The sequence below is a fragment of the Hypanus sabinus genome, chromosome 27 (assembly GCF_030144855.1).
Source record: "Hypanus sabinus isolate sHypSab1 chromosome 27, sHypSab1.hap1, whole genome shotgun sequence".
Taxonomy (NCBI): domain Eukaryota; kingdom Metazoa; phylum Chordata; class Chondrichthyes; order Myliobatiformes; family Dasyatidae; genus Hypanus; species Hypanus sabinus.
Window position 1 is genome coordinate 36,998,049 of NC_082732.1, and position 22,520 is coordinate 37,020,568.

At 44.1% G+C, this 22,520-nt stretch overlaps 1 long non-coding RNA gene across 1 annotated transcript in view; it reads left to right on the forward strand.

Moving 5' to 3' along the window:
* The window catches only part of LOC132382226 (uncharacterized), a 469,030-nt gene that overhangs the window by 150,047 nt on the left and 296,463 nt on the right, over positions 1–22,520 (forward strand). The window contains exon 3 of the long non-coding RNA XR_009508242.1: positions 2,391–2,448. This is a non-coding gene — a long non-coding RNA (uncharacterized LOC132382226). The remainder of the gene's footprint in view (positions 1–2,390; positions 2,449–22,520) is intronic.

Genomic DNA, 22,520 nt, shown 5'->3' on the forward strand with positions numbered 1-22,520 from the left:
ACTCACTTTCCATTACTGTGCAACTCATGTTCTCAGTCTGTCTATCTATCCACTTACCTATCCATCTATCCATTTATTTATTTATTTATTTATCTATCTATCTATCCATCTATCTATCAATCCATTTCTCTATCTATCTATCCATCTATTTATCTGTCTATTTAGTTATTCTTATTACTTATTTCTTTTACTTATTTGAACCATTTGTCAGTCTTCGTTTATGTATAGCTTCTCTATTTTATTTCCTTGTTCCGCTGTGAATGCCTGCAGGGAAATGAATCTCAGGGTAGTATATGGTGACATACTGAATACCCTGGTAAAAAATTTACCTTGAACTTTGTTAAGAAGCACAGTGTGCAAGTGAGGGTGTTTGTCACGGGTTTTCAGATGAGAAGGGTCCAGCCAGGTCAGCTTTCCAGTTGTGACGTTAATTGGTAGCAAAGGCACACGAGGCAAGGGGTGGGTGAGTTAAGGAGAGGGGTGGAAGTACTTTGATACTGACAGGATCTGTACACCTCTGGGCGTAGTTCTACATTGTGAGGTTCTCCCATAACCTGTCCGGTGCTGCAGCAACAGCACATGCGTTAGACCATGTGAGCAGAATGTGGTGTAACAGCCAGAAACAACTGTGCATTAAGACGAGCCAAAATTGCCACCTCTGACTCATTTCACGGACCAGGGCTACTGCTGATATCGCGGGGTGTGAGGTCAGCTTTCTTGCTGTCCGGGGCACATGGAATGGGGGGGTGGGAGGAAGGAGAGGAAAAGAGATGTCAAGGTTTTTTTAATGTAACCTATCGCCAATCCACTGCACTTTGCAAACCTCTTTTCTATGACACCATTTCACTGGTAAATGTCCTGTGAAGGCAGAATTTACAGAATTTCAACTACAGCCAATCCAGGCATCCCAGCGAGTATTATCACACACACTAGAAATAACTTAGAAAGCAGCCCGCTCCATATTAGGCAATGAATCTCAACCAGAGAAAAGGGAACAAGAAATTTATTGACGAGCTTGTGAGGCTGCAGGACCATTGAATACCCTCGTTCCTTCTAACAATTGTGATTCTTATTTTTAGACACTGCAGAGTCTTTCAAGATGGGAGATAATGACTCCTTCCCCCCCCCCCCACCCCTCCCAATTACTGTCACAAGACGATGGACAGAGAGAGAAGAAAAAGCTGAACAGTTTTTCTGATCAGGGAAAGGAGTAGCTCGATCAGATACATGAAGTACGAGGCATTTGTTGACCTGCCCAGTAGTTTAAACCTGCTGACGACATGTCACGAAGTAGCAGATTTTTATTTCTCTGGGAGGAGGGAGGGGAAGTTAGAGAGTTTAGAAAATATGGTTCACTACCGGGGGGAGACCCCATACAGCTGTTTCGATTTGACACAACCATTACACATGTGCAGAGTTTTCACCAGCTAAGTATCGCAGCAACTTTCTTACACTGTGTGTGAGATGTACAGGACATGTGCAGGAGTGTGTGTGCGTGTGAGTGTGTGAGTACATGCACGTGTGTATGCGATATGCATGCGTGTTTGCACATGTGGGAGTGTATGGGAGTGTGAGGATGTGTGTCATTACACTACTTAAAGGTCAGTTACAGTCCTCTGTGGCAGGGATCATCATAATTTTCTCTCAACAGTTGGTAAATTTTATTTGGCTTTGGTCCACCACATTTTCAGCTGGTTTCCAGAACGGAGATTTAGTCCAATGTTCTTCTATCTCTCTCTCAGCCTGTCTCTCTGTCTCTTTCTCTCTTTCCCCTTCTCTGTCTTGCTTTGTTTCTCTTTCTCTCTATTCCTGTCCCTCTGTCTCCCTCACTCTCTTTCTCCATCTCCTCCTGTCCCTCCCTCTCTGACTCTCTCTCATTCCCTGTCCTCTCTGCCCATTTCTGTCTATCTGATTCTCTCTGTCTCTCTCTCCCTCCCTCTCTCTCTTTCTCTCTGTCCTCTCTCTCTTTCTCTCCCCCATTTCTCTTTCTGTCAGCCTCTCTCCCCTCTCAATCTGTCTGTCTCCTTCCTCTCTCTCTCCCTGTCTCTCCCTCCCTCTCTCCATCCCTCTCTTCCTCCCTCCCGCCTCCCTCTCTCAATATTTCCCTCCTGAGGATTTGCTCTCAGCGCAGATAAACTCCTGCAGTGTCTTTCATTTTCGCCTCTTTACCAAGCATATCGGAGCTTCTGGGTTAGGAGGGTGACCGAGGACAGGAGAAGTGTACGGGGTAGGTGGGGCAGTGAAAGCAGATAACACGAAACTTCTAGGAACAGGCTAATGGCCGAGAAAAATGACATCAGGTAGTTGATTGCAAACCACAGCTGATGAAAGTTGAACGTCAGTCTACTTTCTTTGAAACTTCTGACTATCTGCCGTTTTTTTTTTGACAGGAGGGAACGTCTCATGAGAGGAGGTGTAACGAACTGACAGGACATCCTGTGTGGATCGGTAAGTTTGTGATGCCTGCTTCCTTACGCGTGCTCTTCGCTCTTTCGCTGAGTGCCCAGTTGTCCATCTGTAAGTGAACGCTGAGAGACGTTGACATTGAGCTGCTGGGGTGGAAGCGTTCAGCTTTGTGGTCGCAACTGTTTAACTGTTCAAAACATGACTTTATATATAATCTCTTGTCTGATATAAAGTGCTGGTGAAGTTACTCAGTAGCCAGTGGCACTTCCTGATGTCTTGTCCACACTCTGCAACAGAAGTGGCTTCATTTGCATAGTACCTGTGTTCAGCCGGCTGCTTTTGCACTTGTAACCAGTTGAACGGCAGCTAATGCTGCTAAGTAGACAATCGGCATGAGAACCTGCAACGACAGCTTGCTTTTCTGTAGCCCCTTACTGGTAGTTAAAATCAGCAAAGAATCGTGCAGAAATGATCAAAAATAAACTCGCCGTGATCTGGAACGAGACAGGTCCAGAATCTGAAACCGAAAGGGGAGATTCCAGAAACACTCGGCAGGCCTGCTGGCGTCTGTGGAGAGAGGAGCTACTATGTCAGTGGGAGGGTGAATTAGAGAGAGGGTCTGTGCTCGGGTGGGAAAGACGGGAAAGGTTAACAGACACAGTAGGTTATGGTGCAAAGTGAATACCTGTGGTTATGTTCATTTATTTATGGTAACTTATTAAGGTAATATTCTAGTTTGTGTGCTGTGTGTGATATGTATCTTGTGGGTTCACCATGGGCCGGAGACCCACTGTTTCGCTTGTTTGGATACATGTCCAGTCATTTTAACTTGACTTTGGGACAGGAAACTCATTCTGGGGAGGTGAAAATGTGGAGTAATTATCCAGATTTACCATAAGAGTGTGCAGTTCCTCCTGAAAATCTAAATCTACAGTGGAGGCCAAGTCATTGGGTATATTTAAAGCAGAGGCTGATGGGTTCCTGATTCGCAAAGGCATCAAAGGTCATGGGGAGAAGGCAAGAGAATGTGGTTGAGAGGGTTAATAAATCAGCCCTGATCAAAGTGGCAGGGCAGGTTCGATGGGCTGAATGGCCTAATTCTGCTCTTATGTCTTAAGGGCTTATCAATCATCTTTGCTCACAAGTGGAATAACCCCATGTTCACTGGCCCAACTATGAAGTTTCTCATCTTTGGCACCATTTTCTGAAGTGGAATGTGTGTGGGTCATGGTCAGTAGAGCTCTGGAACCTGATTAAGTAATTTGATCACAAGCTAATGGAAGAGCCAACAAGGGTTAATGCTGGTCTTCGTTCCCCAGTGTTGCAGTGGGTCTGTGCTAAGAGCACAAAGCTCTGATGTGGGTCTTGAACCCACAACCTTTTGACTCTGGGCTGCCTTCTGAGTTATCACTGAACCTCACAGCCTTGTTTTGAACCCAGCCAACTCCGGCTCCGAGTCCTGACCAATTCCACCAGCTCGGTGGAAATAGATGTTTGGGAAATTAACCCTTGAAAGCCTGCAGTAAAGACAACAGGGTGGGAATGGCAGGTTAGTACAGGAGTGGGGGGTGGGGGGTGGGGTGATGAGATGGATTTCATCAGAATCCGGCAGACCTTATTAAATCTAGAGCAAGCTAATCTAAAACGGATCATAAAACTGACTGTGCATGTTAATGTAGCAGTTAGCATAATTGCTTTACAGTGCCGGAAATCCAGTTTCAATTCCTTAAGGGATGCGTGTGTACTTCCGCCCTCTCCCTGGGACCACATGGATTTCTTCTGGGAGTTCAGTTTCTTCCCACATTATTAGGTTGTAACACGTGGGCAGGCCATGTTGGTGCCAGATTCAAGGCAATACTTGCGGTCTGCCCCCAGCACATCCGCGGACTGTGTTGGTCTTTGACGCAAACGACACACTTCGCTGTATGTTTTGACGTACATGTGACAAATGAAGCTCACCCTCATCCAGCGGGAACTCGACAGGTCAGGCAGTATCCATGGAGGCGAACAAACGGTCGACATTTTTGCCCAGGACTGGTGACGGGTCTCGGCCTGAAACATCATCTCCGTGGATGGTGCTTGACCGGCAAAGGTTTCTACGGTGTTCTGGGTCTGTTGCTCTGGACTTCCAGCATCTGCAGAACCTCTTGTGTTGAAGCACACCGTCCTGTTAGAACAATTATAGGTGCCCTGCATGCAAAAATAAAAGATCTTACACTGAATGTTTAATGATTTTGGTGAGTTCCTTGATGTTATAGTCTTTGGAAGCTTAAAGTGAGGAACTATTTCTTTCAATTTTATTATCTACATTTCTCTGGAGCTCTTGATGGAACATAGTGATGAGATTGTAGAGTCATAGAAATCTACAGCACCGAGACAGGCCCTTTGGCCCATCTGGTCCGTGCTGAACCTTTTAAACTGCCTAGTCCCATCGACCTACATCTGGGCTACATACCCTTCCCACCCTTGTACGGACCTATCGGAAGTTCTCTTGAATGTTGAAATCGACCCTACATTCACCACTTGTGCTGGCAGCTCATTCTACCCCCCGAGTGAAGAAGATTCCCCTCATGTTCCCCTTAAACATTTCTCCTTTCCCCCTTAACCCATGACCTCACCCAACCTCAGTCCTGAAGAAGGGTCCCAGCCTGAAACATCAGTTATTTATTCATTTCCTTAGATGTTGCCAAACCTGCTGAGTTCCTCCAGCATGTGTGTGTGTGTGTGTTTGCATTTACCCTATAGATACCTGTCATAATTTTGTATACATCTATCAAATCTCTCGTCAATCTCCTACATCCTAAGGAATGAAGTCCTAACCTATTCGATCTTTCCTTATAACTCAGGTCCTCCAGACCCGGTAACATTGTTGTAAATTTCCTTTGTACTCTTTCAATCTTATTTATATCTTTCCTATAGGTAGGTGACCAAAACTACACACATTACTCAGATTAGGCCTCACCAATGTCTTATACAACTTCAATATCTCCTGTACCCAATACTTTAATCTATGAAGGCCAATATACCAGACGCTGAATGTCAGGTCAAGTTCATTGTCAGATGCACAATTACATGCATCAACTTGAAGCAAAATCACAGGCAATCCCTTCCTGTATCGCACCATTATTTATGTTGTTGTTTATAGCAATTTTATGTCTTTGCGCTGTACTGCTGCCTCAAAACAACAAATTTCACACCATGGAAGAGAGTGACAATAAACATGATTCTGATTCTAATTCTGTCATAGCATTAGAGAAATCATATTCAAACAAAATTCATAAATTAGACTTAAATTTTCCAAAAACTACTCAAAAGCATAGGAAGAATTAAAAAAATCAAAATTCATTGTAGTGGGAAAGTGATCCATGTGGTCATAGAGTTGCAAGACTGAGGTAGTGATTAAGATTAGCGTCATAGTGTCATAGGAAAGCGCAGAACAGGCCCTTCAGCCCATCTAATCTATGCCAAAACTATTTAACTGCCCACTCCTGGCAGCTTGCATCAGGACCATAGCCTTCCGTACCCCTACCATCCATGTACCATATCTATCCATGTACTTCCCGATGAGAACCGGAGGCCACAGTTTAAGAATAAGGGGTAGGCCATTTAGAACGGAGTTCAGGAAAAACTTTTTCACCCAGAGAGTTGTGGATCTATGGAATGCAGTGGAGGCCAATTCTCTGGATGCTTTCACTAAAGAGTTACATAGAGCTCTGAAAGACAGCGGAGTCAAGGGGTATGGGGAGAGGGCAGGAACGGCGTACTGATTGTGGATGATCAGCCATGATCACAGTGAATGGTGGTGCTGGCTCAAAGGGCCAAATGGCCTACTCCTGCACCAATTGTCTATTGTCTGTCCAAACTTCACTTGAACGTTGAAATCGATTGAGCAGTTTGTTTCAGGGTTAGTTTTATTTGTCACATGCTTATCGAAAGTGAAATGTGTCGGTTGTGTCGATAATCAACGCAGTCCGAGTGTGCGCTGGGGGATGGACCATGCTTCCGGCACCAATATAACATGCTCACATCTCACTAACGCTAACCCGTACGCCGTTAGAGTGCGGGAGGAAACCCTCGTGGTCATGGAGAGAGCGTGCAAACTCCTCGCAGTAAGGTCCAGGAATTGAACTCCAATCTTCCAGGCACTGCCGCCGTAAGGCATTGTGCTAACCTCTACACTACCGTTCCACCCCGAGAACCAGATGGTTGGAAGGAAGTGCGTCCTGTCCCGTAAGTGCCACCGTCACTCCGAATACTTTATCTGTTCACATTCTTTCACTTGATGGAAGAGGTTACACCAAAGTAACTGTGGGATGTCTGTGTAAGAGAGGCAATGCGGGATGTTGCCTGTACTGGTGAACTTAGGCATAAAGAAAAATTGGATGGGTCAGATTTCTTTGCAAGGGAGGAGACTGGGGGTTAGATCTACACTTAGTGCCTCTTTATTAGGTAAATCTGTACGTCTGGTCATTAATTTAAATATGTAATCAGCCAATCAGTGCATGAAAGCATGCAGACATGGTCAAGAGGTTCAGTTGTTGTTCAGACCAAACATCAGGATGGGGAAGAAACATGATCTTTGCAGCTTTGCAGTCATTGTTGGTGCCAGACAGGGTGGTCTGAGTATCTCAGAAACTGCTGATCTCCTGGGGTTTTCACACACAGCAGTCTCTAGTGTTTAGAGAATGGTGTGAAAAACCAAAAAAAAAGAGTCCAGTGAGCTGCCGTTCTGCAGGCGAAACGCCCTGTTAATGAGAGAGGTCAGAGGAGAATGGCCAGGGTGGTCCAAGCTGACAGGAAGGTGACAGCAACTCAAGTAACCACACGTTACTGTAGTGGTGTGCAGAAGAGCATCTCTGAATGCACGACACATCGAACGTTGAAGTGGATGGGCCACCTCAAGTTGCTACCCTTCAACCATCAGGCCCTTGAACAAAAGGCAATAAGTACACTCACTTACCCATCCATTGAGATGTTCCCACAATCAATGATCTCACTTCAAGGACTCTTTCCCTTGTTGTTTCATGTTCTCGTTATTTATTGCTATTTACTTATATTCACACCTGCACAGTTTGTTGTCTTCTGCAGTCTACCTGATCTTTCTTTGATCCTGTTATATTTATAATTCTATAGATTTGCGGAGTATCCCCACAGGACAAGGAACCTCAGGGTTAAAAAGGATCTCGTGCTTTCCCAGCATATATGACAAATACATTTTTCTTGGTCTTCAAACTGGTACAGGTATTGATTGTAATTGACATTTTGATGACAAACTTGGCCATCTTCTGCAGAGATGATGCCTGGGTATGTCTGCTCCGTGATATTTATACCCCTGTGTTCCATCCCTGCTGATTGGTTAGTCCTCATCCAGTCAGGTTTCTGCTCTCCCACTTTGTTTACAATTGAATTCCATTTCTTACTTAGAGTGAGACCTTCGTCTTTGTAAAAAATTCTTTTCTTCTGGTTTTATTTCAATAGCTTCCTTTACTAGGCAGTCCCAGAAGCCATTGCACTGGCACGGCACAGTAATTTTACAGCCATAGGATTGACTTCAATTGCACAAAACTGCTGTGCTTTTGAGACCACCTGGTAAAGGAAGCCATTGGCATAAAACGAGAGGAAATTTTTTTTTACAAAGACAAAGGTCTTGCTCTAGGTAAGAATGGGAATTCAATTGTAGACAAGGTGGGCAAGCAGAAACCTGATTGGATCAGGACTAACCAATCAGGAGGGACGGAATACACAGGTATAAATACCTCCTGCCTAGACATCCCCAGGCATCATCCCTGAAGAAGATAGCAGAGTTTATCATGGAAACGTCGGTTAAAATTGATACCTGTACCCTGCTTGAAGCCCAAGAAGAGTTTATTCGAATCTCAGGGTTGTATGTGGTGACATATATGTCCTTCTGATAATAAACGTTACTTTGAACTTTGAACAGAGCAGCAGAGAACCACATCACTCCTGTACCTAACAGAGTTGCAGCCGAGTGTTTCGAAAGGAATTGGTTGGAAGTTAGACAGGAATTGTGGAGATTCTTGCTTGTGCAGGGTTTACTGGGAGTTGGGAAATCGTCGCTGTAAGGACGGGGGGAGGCGAAGAATTTCGGAAGTGGTTGGGTGAGCGGTTGAAGAGCAGGTTGCAGATGGGAACCTGGGAGTGGATTAGCCAGTAGGGTTATTTTAAGGCTGTCCCAGAACGAAAGGACCACCTATCGTGCTGTAGTCTTCTATGCTGTGTGAAGCTGGGATCACCTCATCGACAAACCTTCGAGATTCTGCTGTTTATGTACTCGGGCCCCGAGGAGTTGTACACATCCAGAGCAGTGAATTAGCGCCAATGCAACTTTCTGGCCGTAGCACGGGTGGGCTGTCCGCCAGCACGTGTGGCTTTCTTGACATTAATCAATAACCAGGACTGCATTGGAGCTGGCGACAAACTGGTATCATCTAAGCAGTACATTTTCAAGCAGTTTATACATTGTTAATTAGGAAACTTAATGGATGTTTACTGTGCAATATTTGTTAATGATTACTAAATCGGGGTGTGATGCTGCTCCACAATAAATTTAGCCCGACAAAATAAATTTTAATGGATGTGAGAAAATATTCGTTCAATGTTGCAGCTGACATTTCAAATATTGGTGTGATAAATATAGTTGACTACTGTTAACATAATTCGTCAATAAGTAGCTGGTGTTAATGACTGAGTTATGTCGTCTCTCATGTTATAGTCTTTTGATATGTTTATTCTGTGCTCATTAGAGGCCTGTTCTTATGGTTCTGTTGGAGTGAAGCCTGGTTTCCATTTGGTTGATCAGTGTATGCAATATCTTTAATCATTTGTTAGAAGTCAGTGATTGGCACCTGAGTGGACCTATAAGGTAGCCCCAGCTCATGAAAGCACAGTTCAGTCGAGGTCGTTCTTACGGTTTTGCTCCAATGGGTTGGTCGGGAGGGCGGGACTTTTGATTAAATGAGTTAAATTGAGTCTAAACGAAGCCTGTAGAGATTATGTATGAATGCAGAAGAAATGTAATCAGGTGTACTCAGGTACAGAGCCCAGGGGAAGGACCTAGATAATTACCTGAGCACAGTTAACTCTTGAGATCCTGAGCCCTCCAGTGGTGGCCATTTTATGTCAAACAATACCAGCAGAATTGTAACCAGTGCTGAATTTACGGACAAAAAAAATTAACTAAACCTCCTTACGCAAGGCCATTCCCTGATAACTCCGATTCTGACAGTTTATTCTGACAGTGATATGACATTAGCTAAAGGGTTAAATCAGAACGGATTGAAATTATGCTGTGCTTTATTAGCAATGAATACTTCAATATTTGCATGCCAATCAGGCAGTCCGCCATTTTGACAAAACCTTGTGTGATCTTGCTCACCTCTTGGGAGTGCAAAGAATGATATTTCATATAAATCCGGTAATAAGAAGATGCGCCCCCCTCCCCCCCCACTGCAGCTTTGCTCCGCCTGCTGCTACCAGCGAGCTTTCCCGATGGCCACCCATTTCTCATTCCCATTCTGTCATGTCAGTCCATGGCCTCCTCTACTGCTACGATGAGACCACCCTTAGGTTGGAGAAACAACACCTCATATTCTGTCAGGGTAGCCTCCAACCTGATGGCATGAACATTGATTTCTCGAACTTCCACAGTAATTTCATTGCCCCTTGCCTTCCTCACTTTTTCATTCCCTATTTCTTCTCCTCACCTACCCAGCACCTCCCTCTTGTGTCCCTCCTCCTTCCCTTTCTTCCATGGTACACTCTGCTCTCCAATCAGATTCCTTCTTCTTCAGCCCTTTACCTCTTCCACCTATCACCCCCCAGCTTCTCAATTCATCACCCTTCCCCCTCACCTGCCAGCTTGCACTCCTCCCCCCTCCCTACACCTTTTTAATCTGGCTTCTTCCCCCTTCCTTTCCACCCCTGATGAAGGGTCTCCACCCCAACCATCAACTACTTATTCCTCTCCATAGGTGCTCCTGACTTACTGAGATCCTCCAGCATTTTGTATGTGTTGCTTGGGATTTCTAGCATCTTCAGAATCTCTTGTGTTTATCATATAAAACTTGGAGTTTTCGTAGCTACCCCCATACCTCAGAGTGGCAGCAGCACCCTACACTTGCGGCCCTCCATTGGTTGAGGTAACCATGAATGTGGTGTCCCAGCTGTTTGTGCGATATGCAAGCCAGGGCAGTACAATATGGAGAACAATCTGTTGCCCATGTGACAAGCTCCTGGTCTCCACACAGCTGGTAAACACAAAGAAAAGCCAGAGACTGATATAGTCTGGCACCTGCGGCGTCGCAGGAATTGCCAGGCAGTTGCCACCTTGCCCACTCCCCACCTGCTCCTCTAGACGCCTCCATCCCTATCAAGTGTCAGCGGTCCCCACATGGACAAATTGAAAGTCGTTGTGGACACTACCCACCCAGCAAACTGTCTTTTCCAAAAGTGCAATAGGGCTACTAAAACAAAAACTTCGCGCCATCTAAAAAGCTCCTTCCTCCAGGCAGTTAATCTGATCAACCATTTTAATTTTCCTGCACACCCCCCTCTATCTAATACCTCCATAACCACAATGCATAGTAAACACTTAAAACCACTTTTTATGATGCAAATACATGCCAGTATTTATGCACATTTTACTCCATATCCATACTTCTAACTTTATTTTTATAGAATTCATTGTTCTTTATGATAGTTGAGTGTTTTTGTTGCATGCCACGCCAACACACCACTGCAAATTCTTAATACGTGGAAACGTATATGGTAAGTAAAGTTGATTCTTGATCAGTCATCTCAAAATCTACAGAACTACAGCAAGTCACCCACAATTTCAAAGTTCAAGGTATATTTATTACAAAAGTACATATACCACATAGAACCTTGAGGTTCATCTTCTTTCAGGCAGCCACAGAAAAGAGAAACACATGAAAAAGTCCCACACATCAAAGACCCAATGAGCGAAAAGAAAGAACAAATCATGCAAACAATAAATGAAATTAAACAAATGATGCACAGAACATGAACCACGGGGTCCCTGAGTGAGCCCACAGCCATGGGACGTCCTAACAAGAAAGTGATGACATCATGCAATTAGTGCCTGAAATTTCCTGTTCCCACTCTGCCTTCATTTCCATGTGGCTCTAACGGGATCTTGCTGTACATAAACTGGCCACTGCGCTTCCCGTCTTTTCAAAAGTATCCGCGATGACAGGAGGCTGTGATAGGTGCTATAGAGATGCAAATCTTCCTTGCGGATGACAGAGGGTCTGATACAGAGTCAGACTGCGAACGGAAAGCTGCTCCCTCACGAAGGCTTATAGCTGTCTGCTTTGATTAGGATTAGTGTGTATGTCAGGGACTCAAACAGCCCAATAATCTAATAAACAGAGAGGGGGAAAAAGGCCCAGAATTGGTTTACTAATAGATGATTTAGCAGATACACTGCCGACATGGGATTACATTGGCATTTGGGGCGGGAGGGAGGAAAAGCTGTCAAACGCTGTATGTGAGAGAAACGGCAGGAAGTTTAACTCAATGTGACAAGGTTACAGCTGACCCAGGGAGAGAAAAAAGCATTGCTAGAATGAGTGATTAAGAAGCTATTCCCAACTTCTGAACACATCAAACTCTTGTCGAACACATTCAGAGTTTAATCTTGTCAATGCGGAGAACACTTGGCAGTCTACTTTAGAACGGCGTGCTTTTCTCCACAAGACAATACCAAGCACAGAGAGCTGCTGCAAAGAGACATAGTCTACATGTTAAACGGTACTGCATCGGATGCTCTCTATTATAATACCTGCTTGTAGCGGCAATTAGCGCGGAGCAATTTGATTGAATATTTTAAGATATTACGGGCTGCTGCCTGAACATCAAAAGGAGAAATGAGAGGGTCAGCCCTTGTAACTACCCCACCGTTCAAGATTGAATATTCAATATTGTTTAATGTCATTCCCAGTTCACAAGTGTAAAGGAGAACAAAATAATTGTTGCTCCGGATCTGATGCAGCAGAAAAAAACACTCAATAAGATAAAGTACACGATAATAAAAAAACACAAAAATATAAATGCATAAGATCGCTTATATAGATTGATTGATTGTATGTCCATAAGATGATGTAGGCACAAGAGCATCTATGCATAAGGTGACTCTGACAGGAAATGATAAAATATTGGTGTTTGGGGGTGTTGGGAGGTGGATTAGTGGGTGGAGGTGTTGATCGGCCTTACTGCAAGGGGAAGGTAACTCATTTTTGCATCTGCTGCCCCTGTCTTGGATGCTATGTTGCCTCCTCCCTGAAAAACACACAAAATGCTGGAAGAGCTCAGCAAGTCATGCATTAAAGATGAAATTCCACCAGGCAATATTATTCACAAATTCTCTCCTAGTTTTAGAGGATAAGCACAAGAGATTCTGCAGATACTGGAGATCCAGGGCAACACACACAAAATGCTGGAAGAACTCAGCAGGTCGGGTAGCATCTATGGAGGGGAATAAATGGTCCAACGTTTCAGGCTGGGATCCTTCATCAGTAGAGGACAGGAAGGGGCAGAAACCAGAATAAGAAGGTGGGGGATGAGGAGGATTGCAAGCTGGAAGGTGATAGATGAGGCCAGGTGAAGGGAAGGTAGGTGGATGGATAAGAGGGAGATACCAGCCCATCATCTCCCTCTGATTCCCCTCTTCCTTCTCTTCCATGGTCCACTGTCCTAACAGAGATTCCTTCTTCTTCAGCCCTTGACCATATCACCATGAGACATAAGAGCAAAATTAGGCCATTCTGCCCATCAAGTTAGCTTTGCCATTCCATCGAGGCTGATTTATTATCCCTCTCAACTTCATCTTCCTGCCTTCTCCCTGTATTCTTTAACACCCAACTAATCATGAACCTATCAACCTCTGCTTTAAATATACGTAAAGACTTGGTCTCTACGGCCATTTGTGGCAATGAATTCCACAGATTCACCACCCTTGGCTTAAAGAAATTACCCCCATCTCTGTTCTAAAGAGATGCCCTTGTATTCTGAGATTGTGCTCTCTGGTCCTAGCCTCTCCCACTATTGGAAACATCCTTCGTACATCCACTCTATTTAGGCCTTGCAGTATTTGGTAGTTTTCTATGAGGTACTCCCCCCCCCCCCCCCAGTTCGTCTAAACTCCAGTGAGTACAGGCCCAGAACCATCAAATTCCCCTCATATGTTAACCCTTTCATTCCTGGAATCATTCTCGTAACCCTCTCTGATGCCAGCACATCCTTTCTTAGATATGGGGCCTAAATCTGCTCCAGGTACTCCAGATGTGGCCTGACTAATGCCTCAGCAGTACATCCAATCCTATTCTAGCCCTCAAAATGATGCTGATGTTGCATTTACCTTCCTGACTACCGGATCCTGAGACAGATCACTGATGCTGTGCATTGGTAAAATCAGATCCCGAGGTTTGACTGGGTTGAGTGTTTTGCGATATTCTGTACTTCAGTAATGTAGTCATTGCAGAAGTCCTGTGAGAGAAAGGCTTCTGTTATTCTTGCACCTAATCACAACCCTTCCAGGACCAGGACAAGCTCTGAAAGCCTTCCAGGTGAGGCAACACTTCACCTGCGAACCTGCTGGAGTTGTCTGTTGTGTCCGGCACTCCCGATACGGCTCATCTGTGTTAGGGAGACCCGTTGTAAATTGGGGGACTGCTTCTTCTGGCACTTCCACACCATCTGCCACAAGCGGGACTTCCCAGTTGGCAAACTTTTATATTCCGATTCCTATCCCCGTTCCAACATGTCAATCCACGGCCTCCTCTTGTGCCAAGATGAGAACACCGTCAGGGTGGGGGAGCAACACCTTATATTTCATCTGGGTACCTCCAATCTGATGGCATGAATATCGATTTCCCCTTCCAGTAAACAAACTCTATCCCTTCCTATATTCCCCACTCTGACCTTTTACTTCTTCTCATTTGCCTATTACTTCCCCCTGGGACCCCTCCTCCTATCCTTTCTCCTATGGTCCACTCTCCTCTCCTATCAGATTCCTTCTTCTCCAGCCCTTGACCTTTCCCACCCACCTGGCTTCACCTATTACCTTCCAGCTAGCCTCCTTCCCCCCCCCCCACCTTTTTATTCTGGCATCTTCCCCCTTTCTTTGCCATCCTGAAGTAGGGTCTCGGCCCAAAACATCGACTGCTTATAATTTCCATGGATGCTGTCTGACCTGCTGAGTTCCTCCAGCACTTTGTGTGTGTTGCCATAGAGAAATCTCTGACACACTGTACAGGCCCCTCAGCCCACAATTTCCATACCGTCAATCAAGCACCTACCTACCATCATCATTATGTCCCATGTTGTATGACATCATCATTATGTGCCATGTCATATGACATGGGCGATCATGGTCTCTGACCATGAATGTTCTAAGCAAATATTTCTACAGCGGTGGCTTGCCATTAACTTCTTCTGGGCAGTGTCTTTACAAGACGGGTGACCCCAGCCAATATCAATACTCTTCAGAGATTGTCTGCCTGGCGTCAGTGGTCGCATAACCAGGACTTGTGATCTGCACCAGCTGCTCATATGATCATCCCATGGCTTCACGTGACCCTGATCGGGGACTAAGCAGGTGCTACACCTCGCCCAAGTGTGACCTGCAGAGTAGCGGAGGGAAGGAGCACCTTACACCTCCTTTGGTAGAGATATTCCTCCCCTGCTTCCCCTCCTATACAAACCCATTTCCCTGCATCTGTTCTAAACACAAGAGATTCTGTAGATGCTGGAAACCCAAAGCAACACACAAGCAAAAGGTCAGGCAGCATCTCTGGAAATGAACAAATAGTCACCGTTTCTGGCCAAGACTCAAGTCTGTATTGCCCTGGTAAGTCATGTGTTCATCCAGGTAGAATCAGATTTATTATCCCTCCTTAGATGACGAGAAATTTGTTGTTTTGAGGCAGCAGTACAGCGCAAAGATGTAGAAGTTAGAATGAGTAAAGAAAATAAAGAAATAGTACATCAAAAAGGAATGACGGGGGTGGGGGGCCTGCTGAAGGGTCTCAGAGGAACGGATGACCCCTACTTGCTTGACCTGCTGACTTCCTTCACCATTGTACTGCTAAAGTAGAGTTCGTGGGTTCATCAGATGGCGGATGGGGACGAAGCTGATTCCAAACCGTTGAATGTGGGTCTACAGACCTGTAACGTTGTGAGAGTATCTGCCTCCACCGCAACTGCATTCGGCCTGTCCGTGCCCCTCACGAAATGGCCCACCAGACCAGAAACCAACTGAGCAGCAAGACCCAGGGAGGGGCTCGCATTTATGAAGTGTCAAGGTCACAAGTCTACTTGCTTCCCTCACTAATAACATTTCCCTTTCAAAAGACTTCCCAATACAAATATCCAACATTTAAGAAAAAAAATCCCTTGCAGGATTCTGTGTATTTGTAGTTGAACCAAGCTGATTGTTGTTAGCCAACATGTTTTGAAATAAACCTCTGATCTAAATAATAAAGGGCAGCTTCTGAACTTTGAGAAGAGGTCTATCATTTAGTAAAATATTAAATTATATTCTTTATTAACGCCTTCCCCAGCCCTCATTTATTTATGGTGGCCACATCCATAATGATTCCATTGGTTCACCCTTCTCTTTACTTTTGTCCAATCAAATCCTTACATCATCTAGTCAAACCGCTCTCATGAAAGTAGAGAATAATACAATCTGAAGCCAATTCTTGAAGATGTTGAAAGTTCAAAGTAGATTTATTATTGAGGTATAGCATACATAACAAACCTTGAGATTCATCTCCATACAGGCAACTACAAAACAAGAAACGCAAAAGAAAACATTAAAAAACACCAGCACCACCCAGCGCACAAAGAAAAGGGGAAAGAAAAACCAGAAATTGTCCAAGTAATAAAAGCAAGGGACAGCATTCAGAACGAAAGTGAGCCCGTAGACACGAAGCCTGGAGTAGGCCCACAGCCTCAGCTTCAATCCAAAAAAAAATTTCCCTTCAGAGGTTTCAAACAGCCATTACCATACTTGTGTGAAACCTCTCATTCCTTGTCAAAAAGTGCCAAAGCACACCTCTACGTCAAGAAATACTTAAAGATATTATCCTTGTGCCACCTTCGGCTGTACTTCACCAAAGCAATTCTGTGCAAATAGAAAGGCTGGCGAGCACTTTTATTGCTGAATGGTACACAGACGGTTAATTGTCATAAGAAAAAAAAGCACCCAATTATCACTTCCAGGGCAGCCAAAGGCCATTTCAAAATGTGTGCCCATGACATAATGATGTTTATTGTAAATATTTTAGCGTAAGGTAGCGCTGAATGGAGAGAGTCAGCATTCTAAGCCTGGAATAATTTATTAAGATCCAAAATGGAACAATTATACGGAAAGGACTAAAAAAGAGAAAGGGAAAAAAAAACTCTCAAGGAACTGAATACATGATTGCAATGTTGATTAAATCCCACTGGATCTAATGAGTTGATTTTCTGCTGTTAATATTGCATCTGCTGATGATGAATTCGTTAGGATAATGGAACGGACCTAAAATATAAATGAGTTACTGTCAAGAAGCAGATTTTTGTCATTTAAACACTGACATTTTTGAAGGTCTAAGGCAGTAGTTTGCAGATTTCCATTAGAGCATTTGAAACCTGGTATCTATATAATGAAAACATTTTTATATAAAGCCGATGCCTGAGTTAGCATTTTAACTTAATTTTAATTACTCGAGTTCAGATTGTGGTTATTTATTAATGGATCGGTATTGCGTAGTCTACAAATACATAGGTATGAGCTACCATTCCTCTGTTAATGAGTACGATGTGATCCTCAAGCTCCAAGCAGCTCTTAAAGCATCTGAAAGTAGGCCGTATTAATAAATTTACGTTCGTAGGGACCCCCTACACTTCATTATTTAATATGTAGCAACACATAAAATGCTGGCTGCCGTCAGGAAGAAGGTACAGGAGCCTCAGGACTCACACCACCAGGATCAGGAACAGTTATTATCCTGCAACCATCAGGCTCCTGAACCAGAGGGGATAACTTCACTCAATTTCACTTGCCCCACCATCGAAGCGTCCCCACAACCAATTGCCTCACTTACAGGGACTCTTCATCTCATGTTCTCGATATTTATTGTTTATTGATTTATTACTATTTCTCTCTTTTCATAATTGCACACTGGTTGAACGCCCAATGGTGTGGTCTTTCATTGATTTTTTTCTGGTTATTATTCTATCATGGATTTATTGAGTATGCCCACAAGAAAATGAATCTCAAGGTTGTAGATGGTGACAGGCGGTTAAATGTACTTTGATGATAAGTTTGCTTTGAATTTTGAACTTTGGAGGAATTCAGCAGCTCATGCACCAGCTATGGAGTGGAATAAACAGTTGAGGCCCTTCCTCAGGACTTATTATTTATAATATTTTTGTTTATTCCATTCCGTAGATACTGCCTGACCTGCTGATTTCTAGCATCTGTAGCGTCTCGTGCTTATTATCTAACACATTGTTTCTGGTCTGTTTGATTCACATAGTTCCCAAATACCAACAATGCTTCAGGGCACATTACATTTCTGTTGTCTGTAATATTTATTTCCTGTGCACGCTGCTCATTCTATCCTTAATGCACTGGGTAGCTCGTGAAGTTTACTGTGACATTGATAGTCAAAATGTCAGTTTCACGTCAGACACAGTTTCAGGTTAAACCCTCCAGTTCCATTTCATCTGGCAAGCCCATGTGGTTTCTTGGAACATCAGATCAGAACTGTCCTGGATTATCCTGGATAATTCCACCGAACAGGCTATTTAGACCCATGTAACTTTGGATGGGTCGATCTGTGCAATCATATATAACTTTTCTTTGCCAAGTCAGTATTATATTTCACCACTGCGTCTTTGCAGCCACGCGTCTACCTACCTTTAGCTTTATCGAAGTTTCCACAGGAAACTTTTATCGAAACTCCATGCAGTTTCGTGTAAGTTTTTGACGTTTCAGAAAAATCCCACAGGTGACTCTGAGCAGTTTCACGTGGCTAACGTTGGCTTGGTTCACGTGACTTTGTGGGCGATGTTACCCTGGTCAGCACATCTTATTTCATGCACTTGCAGTTTCACAGAAAGTTACTCTGCTGGGCCTGTGCAGTTTCCTGTAACTTTCCACTGGGGTCAGTCCAAGTGGTTTATGTCGAGCTCCATTGGTATGGAAAGGCAAGGAGGGATAAGGCCTAATGTAGAGAAAAAGGTGGGCCAATAGGACTTGTTTATGTGCTGAATGATCCTATGGTTACCTGTTTCTAACTAAAGTTAAAATGGTTAAGATTTGAATCAGATTCATTTTTAACTTTCAAGGTATATTTATTATCAAAGTATGTATGCAGTATTCAGCTCCGAGATCCATCTTCTCCAGACACCCATGAATAAAAGTATAGCGTGGAAGCTATTCAAAGTAAATATCAACCTCCCCCACACCCCACTACACACACACACACACACACACACACACACACACACACACACATACACACACACACACACACACACACACACAAAAAGAAATCAAATCATGCAAACGGCAACAAGAACGTCAGCCACCCCCCCACCCCGCCCATACGCAAACAAATAGTTTAACACCGTGTTGCACTGGCTGGTGCTGATGGTTTAAAGTGAGCCTCTAATAGTCAGTCCCTGCAGCTTGATGCATTATTCAACAGAGCTTTGCTACGGTGTACCATGATCATCTGCTATAGTTTCATGCGATTTTCCGCAGGTCAGTCCATGCAATTTTAGGCAGCATTCCAGTGACTGGTTTCATATATCGCCCTCCTGCGTTGTTTCAAATTACATTCGGCATGCACTCTCACGCAGTTTTCCGCTGGCCGTTCCCAGTAGTTTACGGTAACTGTCCAGTGATAAGTGGTGCAATTGCTTGCTGCTTCACACTGCTAAAGAAGTTCAAAAGTTCAAAGTAAATTTATCATCAAAGTACGTAGGTGTCACCATATACTACTCTGAGATTCACTTTCTTGCGGGCATTCACAGTAGAACAAAGGAATACAATAGAATCAGTGAAAGTCCACGCACAAAGACTGACAATCAGTGTGCAAGAGAGAAGATCTGTGCAAACACAAATAATCGTAATGATAAACAAATAAAGAACACTGAGAGCGTGAGTTGCAAAGTTATTGAAAGTGTGTCCACGGGCTGAGGAACCAGTTCTGAGATGAGGTGAATGAAGTTATCCACGCTGGTTCAGGAGCCTGATAGTTGAAGGGTGATCATTGTCTCTGGACCTAGTGGCTTTAAGCACCTCCTTCCCGATGACAGCAGTGAGAAGAGATCATTGCCTGGACGGGGGCTATATAACAACCCACTGGTCAGTCCATGTTAAGTTTCTCCTCGATCCAAGTAGATTAACTCCTCTGGGTCCGAGCCCACTTGATTTCATATAATGTCCCGCTGGTCTTAAGTATGGCAACCCAGAATGTTCAGGTCCCTTTGCATCCACGGAAGCTGCTTGGAGTCCCTCTAGCAGTTTGAATTTTGCTTCCTATTATTCACTATGCTCTCATTTCTTTTGCAACAACACCAACGTGCATTAATATAGTGCCTTCACTGTATGGGCAGGCCCCAAGGCACTTCAAAAGATTGTGAGTAAATAAAATCTAACCATAAACTGCATGAGGAGATTTTAAAGCAAATGACTAAATTAGATGTTAGGATGTCTCCTAAGAGGACGAGAGGTTTGGGAAGAGGTGTCTGCAGCTTAGGGCTCTGACAGCTGAAAGCACTACTGAAGACAGACCTGGACATCTGTAGGGATGTGTGCAGTGAGTAAAATCCTCCCCAAAAAAAATCATAATCCAAAAGCCTAAACACAAGAGATCCTGCAGATGCGAGAAGTCCAGAGGAACCCACACAAAACGCTGGAGGAACTCAGCAGGTCAGGCAAGCGCCGTGGAGGGGAATAAACAGTTGACGTTTGGGGCCATCAGCACCGAAACCAGAACCAAAAGGCACTTTTTGCATCATTTCATTTGCTGTCAACTTGTGGAGAATTTGCATTTTCTTTCACTTTGCTTCAAGAATTAATAAACGTGGCTTTCAGAGAGGGTGGAGGGACAGCTGGATCAAGCCCAGCCCTCTCTTGAATACATCACATGTGACCTGGTGGACAGGAGTAAATTTTAATGAGTCATTATGACTTTGAATGTGCAGGTATTGTTGTTACTAATCATTTCAATTTCATTGCACTTAGCAACTGCAAGTTGATTTATCTCTTAACCAAAACCAACATGAAAACAGTGAAAAAATTCCCCTCACAATTAAACCAGAAATAATATCAAACAAAAATTTACCCTTTCGGAATGTGAGATGATTGAAGTTTGTGAAGTTTATTATCGGTGGTTATAAAATTACATCCTACAGCTTACTTCCTGCCTGTTACACCACTGGTGTTTAGGGCAGCAATGAAGGTCTTCCATCTTTAGTGTTGTTTCATCATATCTGTAGCTTCCTCTTGGTTTTCACTACCGTCAGTCACGCAAATCCCAGCTGGAGACCCCCGGATGTAGAAGGATTCTTCACTGCTGTTTCCATAACGGTTTTGTTTCACAAGTCAGGGTTGTTTGCCCTGAGCTGAACCCCCGAACCTGGAGGACCGGTCGACCACTCTTAGTCTGGCCTCTACCCTTTGACCTGTTTGGCATGGGTGACCCTACCAAGAGACAAAGCATAAAGCCCTGACTCCAGCCAACAGGGCTCTCCGGGTCATTGAGGCACAGAAGCTTCCAAACCCAATGAAAAGGTTGTGGTCCTCTTGGAGGGCAAGCAACAAAGAAACTTTGTTTCTTGGTTTAGTTATCTTCATCACTGTGGAGGGATCTGCCCCTCAGCATAAGCAGTCTAATCATTGCACTCTGTACTATTTCTCAACTGCGTCCTTCAGATGTTTTCCCTTCACCTTCAAAAGTCTGATCGATAAACATAAATTGTGCTAACTTAGCACCTGAGATGAAGAAAGATCACAGACAATAAACCGTGAGCCAAAGAGGGAAATAGGAATTAGAGTGCGGCTAGATTTCTATGGAGAATTCTGTAAGCATTTTGGGGAAGAGGAATTACAGGGGACAGAGGCAGGAAAGGGAAAACCCTGAAGATTTGAAACATTTTGGTGACAGGAGATTTGGAAAATAAATCAACAATTGAACAAATGGTGGGAGAGAGTCAATGGGCTGAATGGCCAAATTCTGTTCCTATGTTTTATAGATTGAGAGTCTGGGCAGATCAGCAAGGGCAGTGGGTGAAGTATCTGGGATTTAGAACATGCGTTGTGAGCTAAAGGGGTTGTACGAAGTGCTGGACATTCTTACAATGTGTGCAGTGTTTTTGAGCTCGAGGCAAAGACACTGACTGAAAGATCCAGTGTATATTCTTGTGGAGAGACAGATTTGTTCTGTGCTCGTCCACAAGTCCGCAGAGGGGTCTGGACTCCTTAAGTCACTCAATTAAAATTCATTTGTAGTTTCTGAACCCATAGTTGACATGGGCTACTAGGGTAGATGCCATTATTCAAAAGCAGGTCAGGCCTTCTAACAGGTACCAGCCCATCTGGACACTTCAAACCATAAGACTTTAAGCCCATAAGACCCGCAGGAGCAGAATTAGGCCATTCAGCCCATCAAGTCTGCTCGGCCATTCAATCATGGCTGATTTATAATCCCTCTCAACCCCATTCTCCTGCCTTCTCCCTGTAACGTTAACATTATTAATCAACAACCTCTCAACCTCTGTCTGTGGCAATGAATTCCACAGATTCAGCACCCTCTGGCTAAAGAAATTCAGAATCATAACTGTGACTTCTACAGATCCCTTTAAGAGAGATTTTCACAACCTTCTTTATGCCATGTGAGGCATGAAAGTGAGGGATCTGTGGACCCTGGTTGGAAATCACTGCTTTCAGATGTCCCCTGCTCATCACTCCCACCGTCACTGACCTCCGCTCTAATACGCTCAGTACCACAGTTAAAAAAAACCCTTCTGTGTATGTTGCTGTGCCCCTACCCCCGCCTTTGCACCCTCTCCAG